Raw genomic sequence first — 16,832 nt, forward strand, 5'->3', positions numbered from 1 at the left:
CTCCTTAGGTTTCAAAACCATCAGAGTATCCTGTTCTCAAAACTAAAATAATTAAAACAAGTAAAACTTGTGGTTTGTTTAAGGGAGAGTTAAGGAGAAACTAAAACGACTCACATTCAGTATCACCAAGATAAGCAGAAAATGGAATACACACATACAGACTTGCAACCTAGCCTTTACCCATTCATTAGAATCTACTCAAATTTTTGCTTATAAAGCACTTCGCTTAAATTTTCTTTTTGTTCCCTAGAATGATCAACTCAGTCCTGGGCACAGAGTAAGCACTTAATACATATTTGCTGATGTGAATTGAAGGCCTGAGGTATTTCCTACAGATTAAGGAATTTTGACACCATAATCCCTAAATAATTCCCAGGAAGTGCCTTGAACAATGGTTTCCACTGCAGTCACATTAGGACTTTGGATTCCTGTCTTTTGCTGTTCTGGTTCATCTGTCAAGCCACTGGCTGCCTCTTGGTTCGGCTCTTTAGACAGGGAATATAAGTGATACTCCAGGGCAGGCCAGTCTTATACTCCAAGTCTCGGAAAGTGGACTCCAAAGCAGAGACTTTTTTCCGCTTTACTGGGTAATATAATAATTAAGGTTTGCAAATATTTAGAAAGAGGCGATAGACTGTAATGAAGAGAGATGCTTTGAATAGAAATTAATTCTAGCTCTGAGGCCTATTCTGAGCATGGGGAAATGCAAATGGAATATTATAAGCAGGAACAGGAATGGTTATTGAACTGTGAAAAGCATTTGCTACAAAAAGGGGGCCTTAATTCCTGTGATGTTATCAGAGAGGGATACATTCGGTTCTGCCAGCAAGCAGCAATGCTCAGCAAATACATTTTAAAATGTTCTTCCCCCTTAATATCAGATGATCATAACTGAATCCCTGGTTTGGGAATTATCACCACCCAACTTCCCCAAGGAGTGTGAATGAGGCAATGAAAAAGAGAAAATAAAGGCTAGGGATGCATGGTAGAATGCTTCCCTGGCTAGTGTGAGGCCCTGGGTTCAATCCTCAGTACTGCAAAAAAAAGAGAGTCAATTATAAAAAGACCAATTTAGAGAGTCATTTAACTTCTGGAATGAATCACCTACACACCTCCTCTTTTCTGTTGTTTCTGTCTATCAAACGCATATATTAGCACCGTGAGTTCTTTGAGCTAATAAAAATTACGTATAAATCACAATTCACTCATTAGAAGGCTAATAAGTCCTGAAGTATTGATAATGATACATGTGACTATCCTCATTAATTTTCATTAGCTTTCTAAGGAATGGTTCTATAGGTATTAATTAGAAATCAGTTTAGAAATTATTTTATTCTGGGCTGGTAGCATATTCCTGCAATTCTAGTACTTAGGAGGCAGAAGGATTGTGCCAAGGCCAGCTTGTTTAGACAGCAAGTTCCAGGTCAACAAAGGCTACATAGTCAGATACTGCCTTAAAGCAACATCAACTATCAACACAAACAAAAAATAAAATAAAAAAGAAGAAAAAAACTATTTTATTATATAAAAGCATGGAGAAATCATGGTATTTGATTTTGAAACAAAAAATCTTTTTTTAAATGAATAAGATAAAACATTCTTTTGTTCTTTAATTTGGGCTAATGAATCAATGAATTAAAAAAAAAATTCCTGTTTCAGCTGATAAGTTAAAATGGTGCTTAATTTGGCATCTAAAATGCAAATTAAGTCAGTAGGTTAAAACTATAATGTGGCCTGAGAATTTGCAATGTGAGCAATTTGGCAATATAGAACAGCTTTAGGATGGTGTCAAAGTGTAGATTTGTGATCAGAGCAGAGTCAGGTTTACTGTTGGTACTGGAACAACACTGGGAATGTGTTTTTCCTGGATGCTTAGATAAAAGCCTGCAGGGGAGGTGGAGAACTCCATTCCTGTTCTTTGCATCAGTTTACAAACAGCATGGAGCTGTTCTGTGAGTTTTCTTTCTATGACTACAGGGCAGAGAATCTGTTCCTGATATCCCTCCGCAGGACCCATGCTGGTGATGTCAGAGCCTGACTACGGTCCGCTCCATTATTATTCATCACTGGGACTGACACACAGAATACCCCAAACAGGCATTTGTCTGGAGTCTTCTTAATACCATAAAATATATGTTCTTACTTTCGGGCATGCCCGAAAGTAAGAACATATATTTTATGGTATTATAAGGGTTTCCACATTCTCCCATGCTGCTCTGCCCTGCCCTACTTCTGCTCAGGCAGGACGCCCTCCTCAAAGCCTTGGAGGAGGAAAGACTGCACTGATAAAAGCCACTGCCCTTCAGGAGAGAGGAAAAGGGGAGAGAAAAGATCCGGAGCCACCCCATACCGCGCCCGCAGTTGTTGGGTCTAGAATTTCACGTTGGCCTCTTTCTTACTAGACAGTTTGAGCTGGCACCCAGGGGCTATCGACTGTCAACATAGCAGCCAGATAAACAATCGACAAAGCCATCCCTTGAGAATGTGGAGTGAACTGGCGAAAGTGCCGTCAAAGGAGTTAATGTGCGAGCTGGCATCCAGTGCCAAGCCCAGCGTGAGAACCACTTACGTGGTCATTGTCCCTCCTGGTGTCCCCAGCTCTGTCCAGCACTGCCCCAGGCTTGCCTTTCAGCACAGGCACTGATCTCTTTTCGACAACTGAAATGTACACGGACCCTAAGGCCCCACCAAACCAGGATGGGGAGTTCAGTTTGGAAAGCCGGCGGTTTTCTAGCAACTCCTCACAGGCTCAGTTTCCCAGTCCCCAGGGCCAGGCAGACCTGGTGGTTTCTTGGGAAAGGAGGGAGGAGTTTACCAGCAGCCATGACCCAGGACAGATGAAGCCAGACACCGCTTGAGTGTACAAACCCTTTCCGCCTAAGCATCTGCAGGAGGGCCTACTCGGTTCCAGGGGCCCACACCCTCCTGTGCAGAAGAAGCAAGCCCGGAAAGAAAAGGGACCAGGATTTAATCCAGCGAGTGAAGCGCAGCGTGGTGGCAGGGCTGTCCCTGTCCCTACAAGGACAGGGCAGACTCAAGTGGGTGGTGGCAGGGCGACCTGAGACCCAGTGTGAATCACTTTCCCTGAACGTAGTCTTTATAATTACACAGGCCCAAAACATGCAATTTGAAATAATAGAATTTAAAGGGGGGGATTAAAAATCTCCAGAGAGTTGTTTTATTTACTGTTTAAACACAGAATAGTATGTGAATTAAGGTGTAGACTGCAGAATCACTTCGTATTCCGGAAGTCTTACTACCGCAAGTCTTACTACCGGCTGAATTCTCCAGTCACCCAAAGGTTGAGTAATCAATGTTGAAAAGATAAGTATTGGGGGAGAAAAGCCACCTGGGAGTAGTTTGGGGAGTAGTTTCAGAGCAAGAACATAAATCATTTAAAACTCTCGAAACACAACTATAGGACATAAACAGGCAAGTCAGAAAAGAAATACAAAAATCTCAAAAGGGGGCTATAGAGATGGTTCCGCTGGGTTTTGTAGAGGTCTCAAGTTTTGTTCCTAGCACCCAAAGGCCTGCCACTCTAGCTCCAGGGGATCTTCTAACTTCTACCTTCTCATGCATACACACACTCAGATGCATGCATACATATGAAGAACAAAAATAAATTTTTAAAAATAATCTCAAATGGACATGGAGAATTCATTAAATCCGTCATGAATTTTAAAAAAATTTCAATACAAAGAACATTATTTTTGCCCTGACAAGACGCAAAAAGATAACATTATGTACAACTTATAAAATATAGATAGTGCAAATGTATATTGCTACAAACTCAAAGCACTTTGAAGACACTAGTCAAAATTGTTCCTAATATTTGTACACATTGGTCTTGTAATTCTTCTATGAAATAGGTTTCCCCTCTGCCTCTTGGCCCCTGCCCCTAGACAATGCAAAATCCAGACTACAGGGAGAACTTTACCCATGGAACATTCATTACCTTGACCTCTAAACTTTCCCTCACAGGACACTAGCATGTAACTCAGGAGCCCCAGTCCCTGACACCTCTAGAGAAATATAAACTTTATCCTTCCTAGATTTTGCTTAATATTAATTTTCTCATCACTATTTCAGGATATAAGCCTCCTGATCTTATTGGTAAGGCAGATTCTAGATTCCCTTTTACTGGCTTTTGTGTGTGTGTGTGTTTGTGTTTATGCGTGACAGCGCAGGAAGTAAATATAAAATGTCCTAATTGTATCTAAAGTATTTTTACACTCTTTCTGTGCTTTGAATTTCCAAAATTATTAACTTAGAAAAACTGCAGTTAAAAATAGTCCACAATAACTGGCCGTGATGGTGCACCTCTTTAAAATCAGCACTCTGGAACCGGGGTAGTCCGATCTCTGTGAAACTGAGTCCTGCCTGGTCTACATAGTCAGTTCCAGGTTACAGGAAGACCCTGACTCGAACAAACAAACCAGCCCCCCAAATAGTTTACGATATGAAGAGACTTCCAATTTATGTTTAGGAAAAAACAAAACAAAACCAAGATAGCAGTTGTCAACATCTCTCCCAAATAATATTTCAAAGATACCAATTTAGCAAGACATGGGCAATGTTTATCAATACCTCTGGTAATTAAAATTATTTCAAATGTTTAATAAAAATGCTTTGTTGGAGCATGTTTGAAGTGCCTGTGGGGCTCACACAGTTTTCCCCACCCAGTTCATATGTGAGGATTTTATGGTATTCGTCAAACTGGCTGCCTTCTAAATAAGAAAAATCAACTAGAATGGGTTTCAAGGCATTGCTTTCTATAAAATACAGTATGGTGTACTATTTCTATCTGTAAACATTTTCACCTTCTGTGACGGTATGAAATCTGCTAGCTGTAGGGTAGTTTTGCTAGAAATGAAATCACAAAGAAGTCCTTGCTTTGGTGTACAACAACAAAGATCATCTCTGGCACATGTTACACAATATCCGCTCCTCCTCTTTTACCTGGGACTTTCCAGGTTTGAGAGTTGAAAGTCCTGCACCCTGGGAATCCCCAGTCTCCAGTCACCATGAGTCCCCAGGGTCTTTCTTGTACTAAATAATTCTTATCTGTGGCTGTGTAACAAACTGCCCCAAAGCTAAATGACTCCAAACAATAGACAGCTATAATCTGGTGACTCTATAGTCAAAAATTCCAGTAAGTTTTCTCTAGCAGACTTGTCTGCTCTATGGGACATTGCCTAGGGTCAATCATAAATCAACAGGCTAGGAGGGGCCATGACTCCCATGCCTGGGCACATCACAGAAGATGTCTGAAAGACTAAATTCTCTCTTTGGGTCTCTCCAGGTCTTTGCTTCAGGAGGGTAGCTGGACTTCACATTATAGCTGAAGGTATTGAAAATGAGTTCTCTAAAGAACCAGAAATGGGAGACAGCAGACAGGAAGTAGAAACTGCCTGTTTCTCAAACATCTGGGACTGACAACCCGCACAATGTCACTTTCACCATAATCTGTTGATGAAATCAGTCAGAGAGTTTGCCCAGATTCAAGGGGACAGGATCTATTTTGCATTTCTCAAGGGAAGGAAGTTAAAATTTTGAGACCACATAGATACTATGCTTTGATAGATTAATCTCAGTTGCAAGCTCATAGTGTAGGCATTATTTTTTCACATCTTTCTCATGGGAAAACTGAAGTTCTATGAGTAGTATCTATTAAGATCACACAACTAATGATGAACGATGTAAGCAAATGTAGCTTGGTGTGACTAGAAATTATGACATTTCTCCAATACCATATTGGTCATAGAAAAACATTTTGTGGCGTGTGTGTGTGTTTGTGTGTATTCATACAGCATCTATATATTGAATGCATGGGGTGTAGTACACTTAAGTGAAGAAGGCAGCGAGTCAAGACTTTCCTATTTATGCTATGGCAAAAAAGATGGAAGAATTTCCTGGCAGAGGTTTACTTACCCATCTACCAAAAGATGCCCACACATTATACAGAGTGAGACTATTGAGTCATCTGGATCTTCTGAGGGGGCAGATTACTTGCAACTGAGCAATGCATGTAGCCCCATCAGACTAGGCTGATCTTGGTGGTGCTCACTCATGTGCCTATATGGACTTGCTGGTTTAGCTAGAAAATGATTGGTTTAAAATGGTTTACTCACATGCCTTCTATATTAGAGCCATTTACCAGAAACTGATCCTTGACTTGTAAGGTGTGTTTGTCTTCCATTTGATTTCTTATCATCTAACAAGCAAATCTAGGTTTATTTGCTACATAATTTCAAGTGAAACAGGTTATAAGCCTTCTCTAGGATTAGAACATACACAGCATTGTTTCCATTGATTAAAGCAAGTCACAAGATCAGCCAAGATTCAGGAGCTGGGAAATAGATTTTGCCTCTGTTGATGGGATGATCTACAGAAACAGGATGGGTACTTAGAGGGACAGAATTATAGTTGCTTTTTAGCTCTAGCACAAGAACAATTGGTTGGTATCTTCTATACAAACTAAAATACATCCAGATGAAGTCACTCACAATTCTGATAAGCTGAATAAGTTAAAATCTAGGTTTTGTGAGTACTCACTGAAATTATATCCAGATAACCCACAAGGAACCAGTAAACTCATAGATACTCTGACATACTCATTGTAGTCCAATGACAGCTTCTTAACCTACTATGGACCATTGTAAAAGCTGCTCCTCTAGGATGATTAAAACTAGTGTCTACTAGAAATGAAGTAAATCCTTTCCACTTATATATCAATATTGCATAATAACCCAGCAAACATGAGCAGCCACCTGAATTAAGACTTCGTAGCAAGGATATAATGACAACTTAGATTCCTCAATAAGTTAAAGAATATTCTCTGGATTTAACTGTTACAGGACTTACAGTTATACTCACACAACTGTCAACTGAATTTATTTTAGTTATCATATGCCATATTGAGTATTTGATACATACCATGTTATTTAATCCTCATCTGAGAATGACTGATTCAGGTACAAGCATTAGCATCTCCATTGCAGCAATCCAAGACTCCTCCAGCAGAATCCAGGAAGAATGACACTGACAACAAGGCAGGGTTCAAGCTTCTTCTTCCTCTTTATTACGCACTTCAGCTCTTTATATAGCGTTCTCAACAGCCCTCCCTCCAGCCAGGACCAATCAGGGCGCTCACACACACGCAGCAGGCAGGCAGAGTGGAAGCCCATTGGGCCACGCAGCAGGGTCATGTGGGATGACGTCTCTAATCAGGCAGGCAGCACATGATCAGCACATGATCGAGCTCATCGCGCTTCCGCAAGTTGAAGTAAACAAGTGGGGATCACGAGACTTGGCAACCAGCCAAGGCGCCTCAGGCCGGAAGCTTGGAGTCACGAGGCTTGGCAGCCAACCAAGGCACCATTTTTGGCTGACTCGGCAGTGCTCGCTTCTCACATTCCATCATTAATGAAGCTTCAAGAATGTGGTAGATTGGATAAGATTCCCCTTTTTCCACCAAACAATAAAGTGCTTTTTTTGTTGAACCATTTATGTAATTTATTTGTATATATGGAGTGTGCCACAGATACAGGTTCTAAGCATGTTTGTGCTTTGGGGCTTGCCCTGTTGTATACGTCAGAACCTATAACTACTATGAATGAGGAGGCCAAGTTATCTTCTGAATGAGTGGCAGAGACTCAGGTAGACCAGCTGAGAATAAATCAGCCCTTAGTTGATCACCTAGCAACTAGAAAACGTGATTTAGGCCTCCTTAGACTATATAACCTCCAACCTATCTTCCTGCTGTCCCAGTCTAGTAGAACTAGAATTAGGTGTTAAACCTAGTTATTACATTTGAAAAATTATGTTTTCAAAAAGGACATCATGCTGACTTCTTTAAAAACATGTGCTTTCCCTCAGAATACTAAACTATCAGCTGTTAAAGTCTGGCATACAGAGAAAGGAGATAGAAATTTGCCTTGATTATGAACTTCAAATGCCTTTACATATCAAAGACCGCTGGAGTAACAGAAACGTGAAGATTTTGAGTAAAGAGCATTTGTTGGTCCTGCTAAATAATACCATGGCAACAGGGATATAGATTCAACAAAGGGAAAGAATAGTGGCAAGTAAACCTTGAGATAGTGGTCTAGGGGTGAATTCATGAAGTCTTGAGTCAAGATAGTGACTGAGAGATCTAGATCAAGCAAGGATTAGAAGGATTGTTGGGATATGCTTTTTCAGTCCTGGGTAGTCTCTTCACATATGCTTCATGTCAACTCCATGGGGACCCTGAGGTGTACAGATGCTGAGATATAATTTATCTGAAAGGAGGGAGAGAGAGTAGCCATAACAACAGTAAATAGAGACAGAGAAAGACTAAAGTACAGAGCTGAGTAATATGTGAAAGCCTTGGTCCAGAATTTAAAAAAAAAAAAAAATGGCGTTTTAATCTTTCTCTGAAATAATTTACTTTGGAGCTTAAATAAGTCACTTTAACATAAACCCCTGGCCTCAATTTCCATCTCTGCCCAAAGAAAAATCTTCTGAAGGATATTTGTGAGGGTTAAAAATAGGAGCAAGAGTGCTGTATTGATTTCTACAATGGCTTTGCCATGCCAATACACTTCCAAGATGGGGAAGACTATAGTGGAATTTACCAGAACTCTTTTCATTAATTTCCCACAAAGTGCCAACTCTTAGATTGATTAGAAGCTTTGGTTTTCCCTAGTATCTTCTGGGAATTGAAAGGATGATTAAGTAGCTCTATCTTAAGTGATCTAACATGCGGGATAAATTTCTTTTCATATGTGTATTTTTGCACCAAGACATTTAGGTATGGTCTTATATCAATTAAGCTGAGCCACAAATTCCTTGTTTCAGACCCTAGACCCAGTTCTTACTAACTGAATACTCTTAGTCAACACATTTAACTATGTTTCCGTTTCCTTGTCTGTTAACTGGGAGATAGTGTCTGTTTATAGGATTGGTCTAAGAGTTAAATGAGTTCCCTTGCATCTAGTACTTAGAATGATGCTGGGCACAAAGCAAGTGTAGTCTAAACACACTACCAGTTGTGATTATTTCTGTGTGAACTATTGCCTCTGTTTTCCCCTACGACCTACAAAACTAATACTCAGCTCATTCTCTCCCTGACTGGTACAGCATCCATGAGCTTGCATCCATTGGTATTGTCAAGCACAGTACAGAGAGCGTGCAAAATGTTGAGACATGTGGTTCACCATTATTACAGAAGTGAGATCTCCAATAAGCCAGGAAACATTACAACCAAGGACAATTTCAGTCAAAACAGCAGATTATTTAGGTCACTTAAGAGTTCATTAAGGCTGCTCCAGATCATTGTTTCCAAACATTCATCAAACACAGTATACATTCTATATTGAAAAATTCCCAAGTTTCCTTCAAATATTAGTCTGCCACCATTTGATTACTTGACGTCTAAATTTAATGCGGGAGCCATGCCCTGCTTGGGGGTAAATCACAAGGTGCTCATATGCTGGTTACATAGGAGCTACCCTGGGATGTGCAGAGTTCCAAAGAAAATGGCTCTGAGAGGCTGTCTCACTCATGCCGTGGATCACTTAGAGGGTGGGCATGGGCTCTATCAGAAGGTAGAAAGTAAATGGCAGACGAAGAGAATTCTTTGTAGAAAGCTATGGGTGATGCGCCCCTGCATCCCTCTGTTGGCTCATGCACCTCTGCTGCTCCTTCCCTTGTGTGTGGTTTTCTCATCCTCAGGCTTTGTTGATAGTAAAAGAGCAGTTAGGCTTCCCTTTCTGTCTGCTCAGATTCAGGTAATATTCTTGGCTTCTTTTATGACTGTGGCTAAACATGTCCAATTCCCTCTCCCTTGGTTGTAGTAGAGGTGCATACTCTTTCCACAAACTGATAATTTTTCCTGAGGGTACTAACTTCACTTATTTATTTATTTTTCTTTTCTTCTATTTTCCTATGCTAGATACCTTCAATTGTCAACTTGACACACTGTGGGAAGGGGGAACCACGATTGGGGAATTTCTTCTCCTGGATTGGCCTGTGGGCATGTCTGTGAGGCATTTTCTTGAAAGAGTGAGGTGGGAGGGCCTAGCCCAATGTGGGTGGTGCTACCCCTGAGCAGGTGGTCTTGGGTTATATAAGAAAGAAGGCGGAGGAAAGGCCAGTAAGCAGCAGTCCTCCATGGTCTGTGCTTCAGTTCCTGTCTCCAGGTGCCTGCCTTGCTTAACTTCCTGCTTCCTCAGTGATGGACTATCACTTGACAGAATATGATTAAGTAAAGCTTTTCCCCCTCAAGTTGCTTTTGGTCATGGTGTTTATCACAGCAATAGAGAAACTAACTAGGTCATTCACTGACTAAATTTGATGCTTTTTCTTTGTTGTAAGATAGGAGATGCCCACTTTAAATTTACTTTGTGATAATTACCACTTAATTCTTTCTACATACAAAATCCCTTGCAAAGCACTCCCTCCTGTGTCTTCGAAATGTCACAAACCTAAGAGCATTGTTTATTATAAAATAAAAATCACTGTCAGAAAAACCCATTGGGTACTTGTCACAGGATAAATGGGTTGCTCCAATCCTTTCATGCTATTGCCAGAAGACAGGTTTTATATGGAGTCATGTGACTGGATGTGTGCTAGGTGGAAAAGATGATGGGTGAGGAAACAATATATTCATTATTTGGAGGATGGCCTTGGAATGCTGTTGCGGGTAGAAAGCTCAGACGCAGGGCTGGAGGGATGGCTCAGCAGTTAAGAACACTGACTGTTCTTGCAGAAGACCTGGGTTTGAGTCCCAGCACCCACATGGCAGCTAACAACTGTCTGTAACTCCAGTTCCATGGGATCTTCCAGCCTCTTCTGTCCTCCACAGCATTGCACAACACGGGTGTACTTACCTACATGCAGGCAATACGCACATACACATAAAATAAAAATAGTAAATAAAATATTAAGAAAAGAAAGCTCAGACTCTAGTTGGACTATAAATATACTCAGTTTTGAGGGCAGGGTGAATAGAGAAGGATGACATAAATAGGCATACAATCCTTGAGAAGTTAAATCAGTGCTTGATTGAAGATATTCACCAGAATCTTGACTATGCATGGATTCCAGTCTGTCTTTACGTCACAGAGCTAGCACTGGTACCTATGGCTATCACTGACTATATGTACAGCCCAGAGGCCCTTCCATCCCATTTGAGAAAAGAGATAGCTGTTTATTTCTCTTTAATCATATTAGAAGAGAATAGAAAACAAGTAAGTAATCAGGGAAGAAAGCCAAGGTGAATATTTGCAATAGTTAAATGAAATTTGTCAGGACTAAAGAAGTTATTGAAGATTGAGACTGAAATTTAATCACATTTTAGATTAACTTGATCCAAGTAAAGATGGAAGTCTCAGCTCTGTCCATCTCCAATGCATGTGTACCTGGAAGATGTCTTCTTTTTACAAGTGATCATCATTTTCTGAGAATACCATGTCTTACAGATGCTAACCGAAATCAGGATTTCCATCAATATTTAATCAACTGATTTGAAAAGATGGAAATTTAGGACACTGAGTTGATGAGTTACTTGGATTTAAAGGAGATCTTTCATCCTACACAACAGAGATTTCATGGGATCTCGTATAAGAAGCTACCAGATATAGTTAGCTGTGGAAATGAATTTTAAAAGCAGAACGGACAATATCAAGAGATGGTCTCCTATATGCCTCCCTCCTCCCCTCCATTTCTCTGGGAAGTCTTTCTGGGTTTACTGCTCTCATAAATGGCATTTTCAGCTAGTGTTGCATGGAGAGACTGGCATGGGTCAGGCACTGAATGTTGGGAAAAAGGCATAGACAAGGTGACCAAATGATATGGATATATAACTGTAGAAAATGGCAGTCATCCATGTTCAAGTGTTTGAACCATGGCCCTATTCCGGTGTATAAGGCTCTGATCTATGAGTGTCTATTTAATGAGTGTTTTAATCTATGAGTGTTTGTTTATTCAAATACAACAGGCTAACTTCCCCTCTACCTTGCTCTCTTCTTTTCTTACCTCACTACCATGAGCATTTGTTCCTGGCCGCCCTTCCACTGGACTCTGTACTGTGTGAAGACAGAGTCTAACTACAATCCACCCTAGCATCACTCATGCTCGGCACCTTGGAGTAAACACATTAATCTCAGCATCTGGGCTTATACCTTTTTCTGCATGTTTTAGATTGTCAAGTGGATTCTCAGAGCCTCCAGAATTAGAGCTAGAGTTCACATCTCCACTGTCTGTTTTCTAACACACGCTAGATCCTTAGTATTGATGTTTGTGGCTGAGGGAGCTATAATAATATATAAATGACAACTTTGATGCCATGGTTCAACTTCTATGAGTTACACATATGGAAATGAATTCCACATATCATGTATATGTATGATATTCATTAATACATAACTAACACACATTCATATAAACAGAAGATATCATACATTAGCTGCATTGGACACACACATGCACAAACATATATTCTTAAAAAAATCTTCAGTGTGGTGGTGCATGCCTTTAATCCTAGCACTTGAGAGACAGAGGCAGGTGGATCTCTGTGAGGTAGAGACCAACTTAGTGAGTTCCAGGTAAGCTGGGACTAGGGAGAGCCTGTCAAAAAAAATCTCTAAGAAGAGACAATTTTATCTCCATCTTGTAGAAAATCTCAGCACCAAAGAGGTGAAGTTTACACTTTTAATTCATTTTAACAACTATGTCTCCCTTTAATATGCTCATATGTTGTTTGATCATCCCTGGTACCCAGTGGTGTATAATGGAGAACACATCAGAAGGTTGTGTACTCTTGATGAGCTTATGGTATGTGTCGAGATAGGATTACAAATTATGACTCTTTTATGAAGAGAAGGGAAATTAATTCAGGGAGAATGAAATGAACGATATAATTTAAATTTAGGAGAGTTGAGAACATGTTACATTTTATTTCACACCTGCATAGTAAGGAAATAGCATTAGAATCTGTCAGACAGATGATTATAGAAAAAAAAGGCATGTGTGCTTTGTCTTGTAGAAGAAATTGCCTCTTAAACTTAAAAATATATTTTGAATTCATTTTTCTACTATTCACAGACTATTAGGGAAGAAAACAACTCTCATGTGTTCCCTACATAGTAGGCACTTGATTAGTAAGTCTTATATCTGATTATTTAAAGTTACCTGAATGCCTTTGATGGTCAAGAACATACTGCCTCAAAATATAGCATATTCCACTGCTCTAATACGCATGACATTAGAGACTACACAAAGGTCTCAAAGCTGGCCCATCATATTTTCCACCCAGTCATCCTAGAATAGATGCGGAATCACCTCCACCAGGGATGTTCCTCATGATACTCTTCAAGTGTGCCTTTGTTCTCCTTGACGCATCATCAGCAACACCTCTTTCCTCAATTGCAACCACCCATCTTGTCTCCCATTGACTGTCCCTCTAGAGACAGAAATCTCAGAACTGGAGAAAGTGGTCCCCAACCACCATAAATGGTTCAAACTTTTCTTCCTGTGATCTGGCCACTTCTCTTAAACTATGGCCATTGTCTGGAGAAAAAGGTCCATAACACCCCCTGTCCATCTCTCTCAAAATGTCTGACATTCTCACCAGGCATGGTGTCATAGGCTTGTAATCCCAGAGGCCCAAAAGTAGAGGCAAGTGGTTCATGAGTTGGAGGCTAGCCTGTGCTAATAGTGAGACCCTGTATCAAAAAATGTGTTTGTCATTCTCATTCATATATATATATATATATGAATGTGTGTGTGTGTATATATATATATATATAATATGTCTTTTACTCATTAGATTATAAACTTGAAGGAAGCAACTACCATAGAGTTTGGTACAGAGCAACTATATTGTCAATCTTTTTCAAAAGAAATAATTGAAATGGAGAAAAACCCTCTATTTACATCAGAGGCTTATGACGTCACTTGACATCATTTCTTAAACTTACCAAGCAAATTTCAGAATATTCCATTCTGAGCATCCAACTTGCATCAGTGGAGTTTCGAACATCTGAGTCAAGGATTTTTACTGAGTGTGCCTGATGCTGAACAATTTCCATTTAATTGCAAATTTTATTATATCATTATTTTTTACTTTTAAATTATTTTTATTGATTTCAGAGTTTCATATGATGTTTGATCATATTTAGAATACCCTCCCCATCTCCAGGCCCACCTTACTATATCCCTCAGACTCCACACACTTTTTTATTATTTCTCTTTCTTTTTTAAAGGCCTATCAAGTCTGATGTGACTTGTGAAAATGTTCTTGGTTGCAGGTCTATATTTTGAAATCTGATCAACCTTCTAGGCAACCTTCCCATAAGGAAGACTGACTCTTTTGTGCCTACCTCCCTATATGTGCTGGGTTTTTGTCTGGCTTTCGTTTGTACAGATCTTGTGCATGCTGTCACAAGTGCTATAGGTTTACATGTGCAAGTACCCTGTGGTTTCCAGACAGCAAGGTTTCTTGTAGTCATCTACCACTTCTGGTTCTTACAATCTTTCTGTGCCCTCTTCTGCAATGATCCCTCAACCTTGGGAGAAGAGGGTGTGATATAGGTGTCCCATTTAGGGCTAAGCACGCCACAGTCTCCGTTGTGTTGACCAGTTGTACAGGTGTGTTAATCACAATCTGCTGTAAGAACCTTCTCAAGATACATTAATCTATGGATATAACAATAAGTCATTAAGAATCATTTAATACTACATAGTCAGTAGAAAAATAGTGGTTGGCTCTCTCCTATGGCCTGTTCACATGTTCAGCTACAGGGTCTTGCTAACCCGTGACCCTAATAGACACTGTGGCTAACAAATACACATTTTAAATTCGCTTGTCTATGATTACATTATTATCTCGTTTCTCTCAATGTACTTCTCTCACTCCTTTGTCCTCTTAGCAGTTTCTCCATGATGACTGCACTTCAAGGTTTTGCTTGTTTGCCTCATTTCATCCTACAGAAACTAACGCTGACTGGCTCTTTAATTATATTTTCGTCTTTCCTCTTCAAAATACACTTGCGTTTTGTTGTGTGATCATGCTTCTAGAAACATGTAGAAAGGAATATTATGCTGTGCATCATATAAATGTAAAGCCCAAAGAAACATGATGAGAAGGACCAGAGGCGTGGTCCATTTAAAAATGAGATCAATGATGATAGTTTTCATTCACACAGCAGCAAGGATGAATGAAGTGTGATGCGGCACGCTTCTTTACTTTTCAGTCTCCATTGAGAGAAGCTCTGATAGCATTGTACTGGTGGGAAATAAGTTAAAATGGATTACATGGCTTAGTTTAAGCATACAGATCACGAGGGGTGAAGATGGGAAATGACATCAGACCTTTTTCTTCACCTTCTTTTTTCCATTTCCTTTCTTTTTATTTTTCAATGTTAAGAGATAGGACCCCACTTTGTAACATAGACTGACCTGGAATTTGCTCTGTAGCCAAGGCTACCCTTCAACTGATTGTATAGCTCAGTCTTGCCTTGAGCTTGTGATCCTCCTGCCTCTCCTTCCATGTGCTGGAGTTTCAGAAGTGTACCATCACTATTATGAAGAATATTTTAACACTGCCTGCTGAAATTCCTCCCAACATTCTCGGAAACCATCCATTGTTATATACAATCTCACTCAGTCTAACCCCAGAAACAAGCCTCTGTAAGAGGAAAACAAAGCTCTTTTCAGGTCCTCTGGGGAAAGTCGGTGATGTTGCAGCAACTCCACACAGTGGTTAAGAGTCATGAGAGTTCCAATGCCTGTCCTTATGTCACCTGCCTGAATCTTTTGTCCAAAGTCTTCAACTAGAATCTTTCATCTCTGGAATGCTAGTCTTACACAATAAGAGCAAAAATGTTAGCATGGAAGGAGATGGTAGCCACCATCTCTAGCTCGATGCTTCCCCGTGTGTGAAATAGCTGTAGTATCAAAGCCATTAAAGACATAGTGAGAAACCTTCACACTATTTTTTTTCTTGGACAGTCAGCCTGCTAATGTCATGAGGAAAGTCTTTGTATGGTGCTAGAGTACATTCAACAACTCTCCATCAAAGAAAGAATAGACTTTATACTGAGAGACATTAGCAGAGAGTCATATACATTCATTGTAATACAATAGACTCAGGCAGGCCTAAAACCTATACTTACCAAGACATGGTCTACTTGAAAAAAAGAAAAAAAAGGTAAGTTAAAATACTAGGAAGATAGTCTCGGGGCTCCAGACACCTGGGGAACAAATACTGCTTCCTGACCCTTCTCACCCAGAGAAACTAAGTCCCTTTCTTGGGCTCCAGGAGCACCACTTCTGGTCCTGGCCCTGCCCTCACCTCTCTCTGCTTCCCTGGGCCTGCACCACCGGCTAACTCTCCTAGCCTGCACTACTATCCTCAGGCCTCTTGGGGTAAGTCTATAGCGCAGCTCTCCGCGCAGGGACTCCCTAAGCGACATTCACCCTTCCATCCCCCCCCCTCCCCATTCTATACTCCTAGTTTGGGCCTTGTGCCATTCCTAGTCTTGGGGCCCCAACACCTGGGGAACCAATACTGCTTCCTGATCCTTCTCACCCAGAGCAACTCACTCCTTTTCTTGGGCTCCAGGAGCACCGCTTCTGGTCCTGGCCCTGCCCTCATCTCCCTCTACTTCCCTGGTCCTGCAACCCCTGCCAGCCTCTTTCTGGGGCTGACAGCCTCTTTCTGGGGCTCCGAGGCTTACCTTTACTCTCCCTGATCCTTTGCATCCAGTACAACCCAGCTACTCAATCCACTCCCTGGGAAATCTTGGGGCTTCTTCCCTCCCCATCTGCCTTTGCATCCCTGC

The sequence above is a fragment of the Nannospalax galili genome, unplaced genomic scaffold (genome assembly GCF_000622305.1).
Source record: "Nannospalax galili isolate Female #2095 unplaced genomic scaffold, S.galili_v1.0 scaffold151, whole genome shotgun sequence".
NCBI classification, from domain to species: domain Eukaryota; kingdom Metazoa; phylum Chordata; class Mammalia; order Rodentia; family Spalacidae; genus Nannospalax; species Nannospalax galili.